Raw genomic sequence first — 16,639 nt, 5'->3', positions numbered from 1 at the left:
TGCCTGTAAATGCGGATCATATTTTGAAATACGGTCCGTATCTTGGGGCCGTGTTTAGTGAAAAAATCAGCTTCGACATTCTGTTTTGTGCTATGATAAAATACGGACCGTATTTATGATCCATATTTCTCCGACACAGTTAATTATAAATACACCAGTTCAGTCTTCAAATTCTATTTTTTCATTCCTTCAAGCCCTAGAATGAAATTCATCTTCTCCCATCAATCCAAGACATTAAGGTAAGCCATTCCAAGTCAATTATAACATGTATTCATGTAATCTAATTAGGAAATCATTGTTCCTAACTTAGGGTTTTCAACAAAAACCGATCTCAAGGCTCAAGGTTTAAGCTTTTGGAATTCCATTACGAGTTTTGGAGCGTTTACAAGTATGTAAGGTTTCTATCTACGTGTGGGAACATCATTATTCTTCCTCACGCCAAGTTCTTCCATGATTATTCGAAAGTTTACTAAAAACTAGGGTTCTAAACATGTTCATGATAACCCTAAGTACATGTGCCATGATATACCATGTTTGTGTTGATAATTCGTTATTGTATTCTTGATATTCCATTTTGGTTATTGAGAATCTGTCCGTAATCTATGAAAACCCATACTTTGCATTCCATGGGTTCTTACATGCAAGATATGAACTATTATGCTTATTTTCATGAAAATCCTAAATGTCTCCATGTTTTCATGCAAGTTATATTATGTATCTATGTTCATGTTAAACTATAATTATAAACCACGTTACAAGTCATGTTTATGAAATTCATGGGATTCTAAGCCAACTATATCCATGTTCATGTTTTGGGAGTAGTATAGATTACAGAGATAGCTCAGATAGCCTGAAACTACGTTTACCAGCGTAGGATAAAGATCGCTCTGCCCAGTTAGGACAATACCTTTATGTTTACCTATTGCGGATTGTTGGATCCATTCATGTTCATGTCTTGTACCCCGGTAAGGTACATGATGGCTTATCTGGTCAGGCAGAGATCAGACGCCACATACTTACGTGGTGGTTATATGTCGGTTATACTAAGGCTCTCCACTTAAAATGTTTTACTCATGTTATATATATATATATATTCATGTCAGATGATACTCTTGTTCATGTTCAACATACATTTTCAGCTCTATGATTTGATGTTCCATGTTTATTGACTTCAATTGCTTTACATACCAGTACAGTTCAAGTGTATTGACGTCCCCTTTTATTACCTGGTGGCCTACATTTCACGATGCAGGTATTGATTTACAGGACGACGGATCTGCTCATTAGGACATCGCTCGTATCAGCTTTTGGTGAGCCCTATCTCATTCAGGGTTTAGTCATTATTTATACTTTATGTTAGTTTTGCAATTAAGGTATGCCGAGGGACTTGTCTCGGTAAACAGTTTAGCAGTCAGACTCATGTCAGAGGTTTCATAGACTAGTCCAGTTATGTCATGTCAGACGTTCAGTGTTGTATAGCCAGTATTGGCTCATTACTTATTACGTTTTCAGACTATTTCGCATTCATGATAAATTATTATTTTCAAACTTATGATTATTAATCCCCACGTTTATTATAAGTCATGCATGTTTTATTGTGTTCCGCATCAGCTTATGCCCCGTGTTGATTCAGCAGGCCATGTGGTTCGCTCGGTCACACGCAGTCAGGCACTGAGTGCCGTGTTACGCTCAGGCCATGGTTCGGGGGGTGACAGTATGCAGACCTTACCCCTACCTTGGGAGGGAGGTGTAGAAGTTGTTTCTGATATACCCTCGCCTCAGAAAAACCTATAAGTGTTTCAAGCTTATGATGAAAAAAAAAAAACTAAAAAGAAGGAAAAAGAAACATGCGGTCCTCCCCAATTAATTTGCTACATTGGTGAAGTCCCTCGTCTTTCTCTCGCAGAAAGTCCTAGTACACGGTAAGGATTTCAAGCTTCAAACATTACATAAATTAATCAAAACTCTCTCAACTTACAGGGCTACAAGAGCATACGATCCTTCCACCATCCCACTCGTACAAAAGGCATACATCATCAACGAACATGATGATGTTCTCCATCATTGAAGTTTGAAGGTCGAAGGTTTGAAATTTGAAATCCAAAAAGGTGTTGTTAAATCGAATGGATTTGGTTAGAGTAGCTTGGAGACATCTTTAGAAGCTAAATATGAATTGAAGTTCATTTGGAGAAGATTTGGTTCATATATTAGTTGTTATCTCAGTTTTATATTTGTGTATATCCTTATGTATATCCTTTCATATTTACATGTATATAAGTATATACCCCCTTGTATACCCATGCATTTATGTCTATGTTTGCAAATTCATAACAAAGTTTGTGTCCTAACACTGATAAAAATCATATACAATGTGATATACATATATTGTAGGTGTTTATTACAAATGTAATAGTTCTATACATGGGTATGAACCAATATATACATGCTATTGCCCTGAAATGTCTGAATTCGTTAGATTGAATATTTTGGTGAATGAGTGGGATTTTCTTAGACGATTCTGCATTTTCTTGGTCAAACACTACTTGCTGCTAATATGCTTTTCAAATTGATTAATTAACTGCTCATCACCAAAAGTATTTTTTTGAAAAACACTTTTCAATAGGCTAATTTTAAAAGCTTGGCCGACCAGATTATAAGTGTATTTTGTCAAAACTCAAAAGTGCTTTTCAAAAAAGCACTTTGGGGAGAAACTAAGACCTGAACAAGCAGTGTCGCTACAGGAAATGTTGGAATATGTCGCAGATGATGATGGGTCGAAAATTGTTTGTTGTTGAGCGTAACAAGATTTAACACATGGTTTGCATTGTGTCCATGTTAGGTCACTACCCGTGTCGAAAATCAAGGAAAGGTCCTTTTTTGGGGTACCAATTCCGAGGGTAACAATGTAATTTCCGGTGCCGAGAGCATTACCGGGCTGGGCCGGGAGATTCGCCTTTGACTCTTTTACTCTCTTGTTCTTCTTGTTGGAAGATTTGTCTTTCTTTCTGAAGAGGTCGTAGTTTTGGGCTGTGATGCGGGCTTGGATTGAGTCTACTCGGGCTTGATCGTGGGCCAAGATTTCTGTGAGGGTTGGGGCTTTTTTTGCTCCCTTTTGGTTTAGTTGAGAACATGGGCCATGCCTGTTGACGATTTCCAATGATGCCCCTCCTGTTTTACCTGGAAAAAAAGAAGGAATTGAATTTATGAATTAAATAAACTAAACCAATAATTAAGATAAGTACGGAATCAAAGTTTCAAGAAATGCAGATACACACAATATGTCTAAACTCAACAAAAGCTAGAGCAAACATATAATAACATATTTTAAAGTGTAACCAAGCATCGGTTCTATACTGACTCATTTATATAATAATACTCTTTTTGTTCCATTTTATGTCAATTTTCTTTTTAATCTGTTTAAAAAATAAACTTATCTATAATTTAAACTTAAAACCTTTTATTTTACCATGTATGATATGTTGTTGTAACACCATAAAAATGTCACGTGATGTTATAACCCATGTTCGAAGAGTCAAATATTGTCACATAAAATGAAATGATCTGGAGTACCTTTTGCAGGTAGAGGAAAAGTTCAATAATAATTAAAAGACAAGTATGAGTATCAAAATTTAAGTTGGAGTTATTGTGCATATGAAATCAAGTTTACATACAGCGTAATTGAATATCATTTAAAATCTGAGATAGAGTATACTAGTTGTTAAATCAAATGAAAATCTAAAAGGTGGTCAAATAAAAGTTAGGGAATATGTGCAATAATTTTCCCTAAAATTTTTTTAAGTAGACCCGAGTCATTAATCAAAATTATTTCGAAGTAATCATTTTTGTTTGGCTAAATAAAGACAAGACAATGGTTTTCAGATGTCATCATTTGCTGCAAAAAAAATTGATTTGTCCATACAGCTGTACCTTTACTCATTCTTCATGTTTGGTTTTGAGAACTATAGGCCAAAATAGTGTGCTTTCTGATTATGGTGGAAATACTAGTAGTGTATAAGATGAAAAAAAAAAAAAGTAAATGAAATGAATTTTTCTCTCTCTCTTGTGTCTACCATCAAAACAAAAAAGGAATTTACGGAGCAAGTGATTCCTTAAATAAGTTGATTGGAATATGTCATAATCAGTCTAGTGTCCGAATAATTTAAAGCATTTATGAAGATCTATGTACTTCTCAAGTTTAAATAAATGAAATAGACACACACATACACACTCTATTTCATTTATTTATATATATATATATTGACGAAAAGTGAACATTTCAATAAATGAAAGGTAAATTATGGTTAATTAGATATTATAATGATCAAAATTAGAATTTGTCTCTATGTCATGAACTAAAAAGCACAAATTTCCTTAATTATTGGGCTATAGGGTAGAAGAATGCTATATATGTATGACTCTGTACAGAGCAATAATGAAACTTAATTTTTTCTTAAAAATACAAACAGAGAAGGAAGGATAAATGATTAAGGAAATAAGTCAAATATGTTGCTAATGGGGACTTATAAATTCAAATGAATAAGCTTTCAGCCTTTCCAACTAAAGAATCTCAATTTATAAGTAAAACAGATGGCTTAAAAACTTGTAATAGAGTTTGCATGTTCTGGAATTCACATGATCACTCCGCATTCCGCATTCATATTTTCTTATTGAAAACTTTGATTGATAGCAACAACAATCATTAAGATATTGATTACATTTTGACTGGTAGTTAGGTTGTATTTTGGATAACTCTTCACCAATTTATTTTTTCTTCTTTAACTTATTTTATCTTCACTATTCGGGAGTTATCTCTATTCTCTTTTCTTTTCTTTTAAACTTTTCTGAAACTTGCATGACAAGGTGGAGCTCGAAATAATCGATATTAAAGTGAGTCAATAAATAAAATAACATAACAAATCATGAATATGAAAACATCAATAATTGCAAAATAACGTGATAAATTGCAGGTGGCAAATTTAGTACTGAAAGCTAGATGCTTTTAAAGCGGCATAAGTAGGATTATAATTTGCAACTTACCAATAATTTTGCAACTTTTTGAACACTATTGTGAATTTATAGGTAACTCTGGGGAGTAACTCTTTTTTATTTTAAAAAAATATTTGTTGGCAAAACTTTGGTCCCCATCATAAATGCAACTTCTTATAGTAATAGTAATTTCAGTTCGAACCATATTTTATGCTAGATACATTTATTCTTTTTTCTTCAAATCCTTCTATTACATTTAGTGAAAAACAAGTGAAAATGTAGGAGCTGTACTCAATCATGTGGATAATTGCTTTTACTTTCAACCCCACAACTTTTTGAAAAGAGAATATCATCCGTTCGTTGACCTCCTTTTCTCACCACAACCCTACCCCATCCAAATTTCACCCCAAAACAACAAATAAACAAAGGAAAAAAGAAAAATAAATTAAAGTAGGTTGATGTGAAGTAATATTCTATCCATTTCATTTTATACAATAGTGTTTGTTCGAACATGAAACTTTTTTTTTTTTTTTTTTTTGATATATACCAAAAGTTACTTTTAAATTATGATCTTAATCATATCATGACATTTATACAAACATGATAATGAAAATTTTAAATAAAAATATTTCAAACAAAAAAGGTGTGCAGTTTTTGCAAGAGATTAAAAAAATTGCCATATAAAATAGACAGAGGGGAAGTAGAATTTCCCCTCGCCTTCTTCCCTCATCCAACCTTAGGCCACCATATGATCACATCAAAGAAAAGTCAAGGATAAGATTTAAAATGAAAATGGTGATAGCAATATACAACATTAATACACAAACATATGTGGGCATATATACTTTATTCACACTTACACATAACTCTATGTGAACTTACGAATCTACATTAATTTTGTTGTCTCTATTTGAGTTAGAGTGCGGCCTTTCTTCGGATCCTGCAGGAAGCAGAGTGCTTCGTGCATGGGCTGCCATTTGAGTTATAGTACGCAAAAAGTAAATATTATGAGAATAAAAGGAGAGTTAATTAGTTACCTTTTCTAGCAGGGTTGCAAGAAGAGGAAGGAAGCAGAGAGCTGAGCTCGAGAGTATGGAAATGGGATTCTATGGTTTTTCTTCCTTCCAAAGCATGGCTTTTCTCCAAAGAGAATGAAAGCAAAATTAGAAGAAAAGAAGAAGAGAAGAACAAAAAGTAAGAGGAAGAACAACTTGGAGTGGCCGTTATTGAAACAATGATTTGGTTTTGACAAGAAGCCCTTTCATCCTGCTTATTATATAGAGTTTTTGGACCCTCCACAAAGACACCTCAATTTTCTTTTCTTTATTTTTCTCTATAATTATATTATATTCTGGGGTGGGGGTGGGGTGTGTTTTTTTTTTTTTTTGGGGTGGTGGGGTTGTTTCTATTATTAGAGAAATATAGTATAGATTGTGAAATTGGTAAATCTAGGTAATTTTGCATCTAATAAGACGTCAAGGATCTTAATGACATAAAAATGAAAGGCAAAGCTACCCTTCGTTCAATTATTAAAATAATTATCTAATTCAGATAATTATGAAGTGGATTAATTAAATATATGTACATGTTATATTTATGAAAGGACTTAGCTTAGCTAGTTTCCTTGCGTGGGAATAAAATTTAATAATTCTAGATGGAGGAACATAAAACACTAACGAAGTTTCCTTGCTAGACACAATCAATTATATGATTTTGTACCCATGTGGAAGGCTTTTCTAAATCTTTTCTTAACGGTGATAGAAAAAAAATTGATCATTTTTCGATTTGCGTCTAACGTCACGCGGGGTCATGTCTATTTCTTTCTAATGTCCGCAAAGAAACTTTAACATGTGATACAATTTGAAATTAATTCAAATGAAACTCTTAGCTAGATTAATTATGTCTGTAAAAGTTTCTTGCAAATGGCACATCATAGCCTATGTTGTGTCTCAGACTAAAGTTGGTTCGAATATCCGAACCCAACTACAAATAGTTGAATTAGAACCATCGATGTGAATGTTGACACCCAATTTTGTCCCTCTTTTATTTAATTTACTCGGGTTTCTAAATTTTCTGACGAGCTAAATACTTTATTTTTCACAATATCTTATTGCCACTACTATTAATATCACTATTTTTATTTTCAACATTATGAGCATTACTTTATCACAAATTGTAAACGGTTAGTCATCATTTCATTTTCGGGTTTGGAATCGTTAAATTAATTACAAGACAACACTTTGTAAAAATATTTATCTTTCTACATATTAATTATTTATTGTCCTTACATAGTATATGTTGTATTAGTTATTAAATTAGAAGCCCAAAAATAATTAAATAGAAGAGGAAGGATCAACAATTTTCAGCCAAATCAATGGCCCAAAATACAAATGCAATATTATTTCCCTACCCAAATAAACAACCCACATTTAATACCCAACCCACATTTTTAACCCAACTAAAATACAAAACGGACCAGCCCATTAATTCCTACCCGACCAGCCCATACCCGTCTTTGACCCGGCCCAACCCCTACACTTCAACTTCTAGTCCTAATCCCTCACTTCTTCTTCATTCCCTTCTTCTTTCTCCCTCTTACCCGCCGCCTCCCTCGTCTCTCTCTACCCTACCCCCCTTTCTTCACTCTCCTCCCACGCTCCCTCCCACTCACCACTGTCCCATACCTTCTCCCTGCCATCTCCACCTTTCCTTGTTCCCCACGCCCTGTCCCCCACTAGCTACACCCCGCTCCTCTTCCATTTAAAAAAAACCCAATCGCAATCCTATAAAAAGGGGGACGACCGAAGACTTTGGGGGATTCAACATTCTTTCGGTATCCCTACTGCTATTCTAAATCGGAGATGTGTTAAAATTCCATTCTGTTTTCGGAATCATTTTCAGACGCCTGAATCCTTTCTAAAATATTCACATTTTTTACTATCCCTGGAAATACTCTGAAGGATTAAGTGGATTATTCCTTCTGTTGTTACTTTAAAATTCGAGCGTAGATTCGAGACGTCGACACCCACTTCACTGCGCACGAAAAAGGTAAACTTCGACACGTTCATCGCTTATCGTCTTTAATTTCTGCTCGTTTTAAGAATTTAAGTTATTCTGCCGTCTTGAGTAGTTATATATTTTCTTTGTTGTTGTATCGCTTGTTCAATGTTTGGGAGCTGTTAGGATAGGATGTTAATCGCTAAAAGATGAAATTTGAAAGATGTCTGTTGTAGTTGGGGTGATTAGATGGAATTTACAGGACTTAGAACTTATTTAAAGGTCGAATATACATAGGATATACAGTGGGTTATCAAGGTAAGAAGAACGTATACATTCGATATACATCTGATATACACGCTATGGTGTGTATATCTTAGGTATATTATGTATATAATTAAAGCAGATCGGCATTATTCCTCTTTGCTCTATTTGTTGTAAATAACGTATTCGGTCGTGAATGTAATTTATTTGGTTTGAGATAGGACGAAATGATTATACGACATGTCGATATTGGTTGTTGATTTTTCTACAAAGTCGTGGTTGTTTTGTTTAAGCTGATAAGATTAATGTGGAATGGTTAGTTTGAGACTTAGGTTAGCTTACCACGTCATTACTGCATGGTTTAAGTCGAATTCGATTAATGCTAGATGATAGTCGCCTGTCTGTTTAGTTGTGGTTTCCCCAGCTTGCATTATCATGATTGTGTTTGCTAAAAGATAGAATCTGGTTGATGTTAAGAGATAATGATGTGCTTTTATCTGTTCAAATGAGTTGGTGTGATTTTTTTTTTTTTTTTTTCAGATTATATGGTTTGGCCTTCAAAGGCATAAGTGTTTGGTGTTAATTTAAAACTTGATTGTCGTAGTTATTTGGGTTAACTGTCTGGACACATACTAACTGTCACATGACTCATTTCAAAGTTCTGTGTGTGAAAAGGACTTATTTAAATGCTACTTTACTCTCAACATGTTTAATCAGTGTGTTTAAAAAAAAAAACATGTAAACCTTCCATGTTTAAACCAGCCTGCTTGTTTAGTTGGTTTACCCCTCTATCCATGCTTGTCACACTCTGCGATGTGTTAATTTACTTCACTTGATTGGTCTATGCTACCATTGCTTAATTTTATCCTCTGGTTGCAATGAATTCGTGACCAATGTTTGGTTACTAAGGTCACTACCTATCATTCTTATAGTTATTATGCATAATATGTGAGCCTGCCAGTCTGAATTTTGCATAATAAAGCTATTTGTTTTAGTTTGTGTTGACTGAGGCTTGACTGTTTAGTGTGAACCTACTTGGGAGTTTGTTTGCTGCCAAGATTTAAGTATTGATAGGATGCCCTTGTCTTGAACTTATCATAGCCGCAATTTCTGAGTTTGCTTCTTGTTTGTCACTTGTTTTTTTTAGCTCCACTGTGGCCTGCTAAGTGTCTAAGTCCAAGCATGATATTCATGTCCTATTTCTATAGATAATACTACTTGCTTGCTTGCTGTTAATCCTGAGCTTATTTGCTTCTTGAACTTGCCTACACTCTATGCAAAGGTTAAATAACTGCCTTATATTGTCCCCTGCTTGCATGGACCAGATATTGATCTTATGTTGTACATTGTATGTTGTCTCAGTCATGAAATTTGAACTCTTGGGAATATACCTTCTTCTTCTTCTTCTTCTTCTTCTTCTTCTTCTTCTTCTTCTTCTTCTTCTTCTTCTTCTTCTTCTTCTTCTTCTTCTTCTTCTTCTTCTTCTTCTGTTTCACCTCATCTGAACCATTGGAAAGTGCCCCGATTCTATCGCTATGGATTTTTTCTATCGAGTGCCATGTTCGACGTATCTCCAATGACATTGGGCTGCTGTGTTCCATCTGTGATTCAATGCTTGTTTCGTTTTTATACGTTCACGATAAAATGAAAACTGATTGTAAAAAAATGGAACTAAGAGGTGTTGATATTTTAATTCTGGCATTGTAAACCACTGGCAGTGATAATATTTTCCTATAGATCTTAGTGTTATGCCTTGTCAATATGAAGAACGTGGATTAAAAAATGGACCTGAGTACTATGATATCTCTGTTGAACCTAATAGGTGTTCTGTATGTCTCAAATCTGCCATGCTTACACTCGGGTATGTACTATGTTTGACATTTGAAGAACATGTTACGTCCAAGTCATTCTTGATAATCAGTTTTCCCCTTTAGCACACTGAGATTCGTTATTTATTTTTTCATTAAAAATGCTTAGTTTGGACTTCCAGCATGTTTGTTTTGCTTGTCCAGTATTTTGTTATCCAGCTTTTTGCTGATTTGCCTGAATGAATACTAATTCTTTTCGTTCGTTTTAATGCATGACTATCGAGTACGAGTCCAAGGGACTCGTCATCTTCCGCATCCGGTGTTGGGCTAAAGGCCCAACGTAACATTCCTCGAGTCAGCCCCATATAGTAGCAGCCAATTCGCAGCCAAACAAGGGAAATAAAATCTGGGCCGAAGCCCAATAAGCGTGACAACAGCAGTAACAAATAAAAATTGTTACTGGGCCGAAGCCCAGTTGCAAACGGATCACAGCAATCCAAATGGGCCGAGCCCATTTATAATATATCTATCCCTCTATTTTCCAGTTTCTGTGTGCATTTAACATGTATTGTATGACTAACATTTATGCTTGTTAATTAAAATAAACTTTAGTAACATTAAGGGTTCTAGTTTAGTTATGGGTAGTTAATTCCACAAAATTACATTCACTTCTATTTATGTTCTAAACTACTTATATAGTATCTATAACATTTATTTGAGTAATTGATTTTCAAAATAGCATGATTACATCTTTTGGCTTAGGGAATAATAATCTATGCTTACTATTTTAGAAACTTAAAACATCGCAAATCTTACACTAATATTAGCTTACTCTAAGGAACAAAAGGTAACTAATTCAACGAACAACCCTTTCGCTTTTAGTTCTTTTTCAACACTTAGAAATACACATTGAAATACATATTTATCTATAATAATTTTTAAAACTTTATTAAATAACTCTTTTAAATTTTAGTCATTTCCTCCACATATAGACATTACATGTTCCGCTTTCTTTTAGTTTATTTTTAACTAAACTCTTTTATGCAATAGCTATTTTCTACAAGTATTATTTTAAACAACGCTATTATTACTTTCGTCTCAAAACCTTAACAACATTTATAAGTATTTCAAAATAGCATTAAAAGTACCCTTTTATACAAATCATTATTTTCTACAAGTTCTATTTTAAGTAGCATTCTTTCATATCTATCTATAACTTTAAGCATACTTACAAAGCTACTTTCCCTTTTCTATAATACTATATTTACACTTAGCCTAATTAATTATAAGTCCGGTCGGTTAACCATTGTTAATGGGTCTTAAAGGATGTCTAATACCTTCCCTTTAGACTAATTGAACCCTTACCTAGAATCTTAAGTTTCGCGGATCTTAAACAGAGTTAACTTTAAACATAACTGTAATGAACTTTAGGTGTCCTAATTCACCATAAATAATTAGGTGGCGACTCCTTAACACAAACAAAGAACAGGAATCTCCAATATGTTGTACTTCTAATTTAACCCGGTTAAAATGGGGTATGACAGCTTGGCGACTCCGCTGGGGATGTAGAAAGGTTCTAACCATAACAGACTTAGTTTAAATAGGCTTTGTGTGCTTATTTTAATTACTTTATTTATTTGTTAACTGTTATTTACATGCTATTATTTGTTTGTTTGATATAAACTGTCTAAGTGTTACTGCTTTGATAAATTGTCATTCCGTTCATATTTCTTTCACTCCTGGAAAACTCACACATATTCACACGCTTAAAACGGCTTCGCGGTTCGCGCCCGTGCACTACTAAATTACCCCTTTAGTTGGATTGATCTTGTGGATTTAGTCGATCGGCGGTGCAGTCGACGGCCACGGACTTTCCACTCCCAAGTTGTCCGCTTGGGGGAACCTTGTGTCATAGAAAGCCAACTCTTAGTCAGCCTAAGATAGAGCTAAACCAACACCCTTTATTAAGAGCATACATTTCATGACCTAGGAGGTTTAATACCCTTGGTGTATTAAGCCCATTAGATGACTTTACCCAAACGTCCAGGCGGGTTCACGACCCCGAGTGACACCAATCATACTTTATGTGCATATTTGAAGGATAACTGTGCCTAAATATTGACTATTTGCTCTAATTAATTAAACTTTAGGAGGGAGGGAATCACTAACGTTTCTATGACAGGTACGAATTTTCATTGGAGTACAACAAATGACGAAGATCAATGGCATCACAAACGGAGCTAGAAGTTAGGCATAGAAATTTATTTACTTTATTTAGATTAAGAAACACTTTATGTTGTATTCATTTGACATGTAATATTACGTTATTTTGTACTTTATTTTTTGAGAAATAGAATTTGTTTAATTAATCAAAAGCAACGGGAGGACGTATTATGGCACACTTTACCCTTCAAACAAACGCTAGGCCTACCTCTGGCACAAAGAGGCCACATGCATGTTAGGACACGTTATTGTTTGATATACTTGTCTGACAACTTGTTTGCCTTTATTTGATGAATTATTTGCTACATGATATACTTGGCCTTACGTGATAACGACTTTACCTAGATATGTTCGCGAGACTAACGTCATTTATACTTTATGTTTCTTTATCTTATTCCCCGAAAAAGAGAGTTGATTCGTGTTGACACTCAATGGCCGACCATCCTTACATCACAAGGTCAAAGACATCATCGTTACCTCAACGCAGTTGAGTTGTTCAAGGAAAGGCAAATATTACGTCCGATCCAGCCGCACCTATTTCAACTGGTCCAGAAAACATCATGGTTTCTAATGATCCCCCTGAGACTTCTGAACATAGCCCTACTATCCAATGGGATGAACATATCGCCCGCCTAACTCAAGAGATTGAGGATCTACGCGGAGAACTAAATCGGGTTAGAAACATGACCAACTCATCTGTTGCACTCCAAAGTCCACCTCCTGAACCTAGGAACGACGCACCAAACCCGCCTCGTTTTCCATCACTTGAATCTCCAGCCCCTGAACATTTTCCTCCGCAAAACACTGTACCTACCCACCACAACTTACCACCCACCTACACTACCTATGCTGCTCCTGATCCACCACTCGTCAACCCACCAAATCAATCACTAGGTCATACTCCTTACATTCCTTTACCCACCAACACTAATACACCACCTACAACTACTCCTCTAAACCCACCAAACCAAGCCATTGCATACTTTGACCATCCACAACAGCCTTTCTACCCTTACCACTACCAAGCTCCGCTATTCCCTTATCCTGTTTACAACACCCAACCAAATTACTACCAACCCCGAACACCTCACTATCAAAACCCACATGTTGAAGCCCCCACTTACCAAAATCGACCACATACCACACATAGAGCCCGTCCAAACCCTGTCACAAAAAACACCCGTAATTACACTCGGTTCGCTGAACCTTTGGCTCTACTATTTGAAAGACTGAAAGCGGCAGGCGTGGTACAACCTATTGAAGGAAAAATTCTCAATCCCATTCCAAAATGGTTTGATAGTTCCAAGCATTGTGCATATCATTCTGGAGTTCCTGGGCATGACACTGAAGAATGCTATGGCCTCAAAAACAAAATCGAAGCCTTGATTAAGGAGGGAGCAATCCAGCTCACTGGAGCTCGGCCTAACACGGACCACAATCCCTTTGCCTACTCACGAAAACGCCAACGTGAACGTGATAATTATCGAAAAGTTAAGAATTTGAAGGAGGCCGTTGTTCCAATTGGAAAAGATGGAGAGGGGCATGTCATCAACTTTCGTTGCGCCCATGGGGATGATCTAAAAACAAGTGCCAGTGAAGATTGCTGCTACAACTACTCACAACACTGAGACACCAACCATCCAGGGGTGCAGAACCAAGAGAACTCTGAAGCATTGGACTTGTACTCCGTCCCTGATTCGCCAGGAGTCTTGGTAGACTGAACATGTAGTGAACTTTATTTTTAGAGGCTTGAATCATGCTCAAAACTTTTGTTTGCTTTGCTTCATATTTTGGAAGCTTAATAGGGAAAACTATGAATGCGTTTCTGATTTTCCTTAATCATCTACTATTTTCCTTAATCATCTATTATTGTTATTTCCTACTTTACTGTCAACTCTACGATTGTGACGTGAAATGAACGAATAGACAAATCCCGAGAGAGTAACAAAGAAACTAGAGGACAAGACAAGAATCCACTAAAAATTGAGATAGCCGATAGGTGATGACATAAGCCTGAAAGATAGCAATCCAAGAAGAAATCAAAGGACGACATTAGATAAGACAACCTAGTTTGCAACCTTTTCTTTAACAATCAACGGTTACGAACTACGTTCCGACCTGATTCCCGGGGCGGGTGATAACGTCCAAATCCACCCTATTAATTAGAATGGGCACGGTCGTATGCAAATATAATTTACCCAACTATGAGTCGGGGTCGAATCCCACAGAGAACAATATCTAGGCGATTAGGAAAAGTAGGAATTTTCACCAACTACGCTAAAGCCAAACGATGGATAATGTTTTGGTTTTGTTTGAGAGAATTATAACTAATGCAAAAATGTAAACTAACCTAGAAATCAAGTAAAATGATCAATGGCCACAAGCATGGATACAAGGGAAACTACGCTCAAGTAACGATCCAATGTACTTCATGATTTACAAATAATGGTGAGTTTATATTACTTAGCCTCGGATAATGACTCTAAATTAGCTTCTTCCGAAGACTAACTAGACTACCTAATTGAATATCCCTAAAGCAATTAGGAGCATTAAGAACACCCGAATATGGCTACAAGTGGTGTCGCCTATTCCTAGGTCGATTTCCATTAGATGAGGGTTAACGCCCCAAATTCTTGTTAATTAATCTTTCCCAATCCCGAGTTTGCCTCTTCCAAGTTTAAACCGAAATAAATGGGCAAGTCTTAGGGTTAGCTACTCCCTTAAGAATCATTCAAAATGAGATTAATTAAAGAAACAATAACTCACTTCATTAGGAATAAAATCATTCAACACATAAGCAAAACAAGAGATTCAATCCAAACTTTAATCAAGAATATTTCCATAAACGAAATTCAAGTATTGAAATGAAATACTACACATATAAATATTCAATACATAGCAAGAGTAGAAGAAATGGGTAAAGAATTTCTCATTGGTGTCTCCAAATCTTCTCTTCCAAGGTGTTGGTGATGAACCCTAGCCTCCAAGAACTTGTGTGTTGTGCCAAAGATAATCTGATATTTTGCCCTAGTTTTCTATTTATATGAACTGGGATGGAAGGCATCGTCAAAATCCGAGTTCTGGTCGAAAACGCTGGAAAATCCTTCAATGCGATCGCGCCACGTCACTGCGCGATCGCGTGTAATTGCTTCGTTTACGAATCGCGAACGCGCGAAGAGGAACCGCGATCGCGCAGGGTCACGGACGCGCGTGACCGCGACCGCGTGAACTAACTACGCGTTCACGCAGAGTCACGAACGCGCGTCACCGCGAGCGCGTGATCTTGCCGCGCGATCGCGAAGAGCAATATTTCGCGAAAATTTCCAGAACTTCCAGTTATCCCCAGTTTTGCAACTTTTTTGCTTGCTTTCCACACTTAGGCTCTAGGGACCTCGTATAACCTGAAACATGACAAAAACCACGTAAAATAATACAGACTTGCTTAAAAACAAGTAAAACTTATAGTTAAAAAGCATCGATTATGGTGTAAATTCGCGCCACATCAACACCCCCAACTTAAAGTATTTGCTTGTCCTCAAGCAAGCCATACAAATCACGACTCAATCTAATACCTAGATATCATAGAATAACAATGTCTATATTGGTTTTGACTCTGAACTACCGGCATGCATGTTTTTCTTCCAAGGACCACCTTAATTTCTATTTTAAAGCAACATACACAACTCAAGAACACTACGACTAACCATGAAGCTTCAATGAATGACATCATATTATCGAACATATTATGGTGCACACAAACGCTACTTTAGGCGGTCACTTTATTTTGTTCAATTTTCATCCTTATGCCCTCACATAGACCAAAGAATGTCCCAACACACATATATACGACAAGAATGGGACGAAGACGAAAGAGAAGAGAAAAACACTCACACTCACAAAGAAAATTCATATTTACACATGCAAATACCATAGGCTTGCCCTTATTTTCTATGTTCTCATCCTAGGATTGTTCGGTTGTGATCTCATTAGGACTTGTTTCGGCTTGTAATGTAGGTTTAGGGACGGGTCGGATACTTTTTGGATATTAGTGACTCACCCTCCTTGAACACTACAACATCTTTTCACCTTAGTTCGCCTCTTTTCTTTCCACCCCTTTATTTTCTTTCAGTTTTCAACCTCGATGTGGTTTTACTTCTAACCAACCTAGAATTCTTTTTGCGTTACAGTTTTCTGATTTTTTTTTTTTATATATATATATATATATATATATATATATATATGCAGCTACCACATCGAATCTTCACTAGCAAACTCCACCACCCCCAACTTATGTTTTGAACATGTACTCCACATTTAATTCACCTCCAACTTAGACATTTTGCCTCATCTAATTAATAGCA

The sequence above is a fragment of the Lycium barbarum genome, chromosome 4 (assembly GCF_019175385.1).
Source record: "Lycium barbarum isolate Lr01 chromosome 4, ASM1917538v2, whole genome shotgun sequence".
Lineage (NCBI taxonomy): Eukaryota > Viridiplantae > Streptophyta > Magnoliopsida > Solanales > Solanaceae > Lycium > Lycium barbarum.
Note: the sequence above shows the minus strand (reverse complement) of the source record.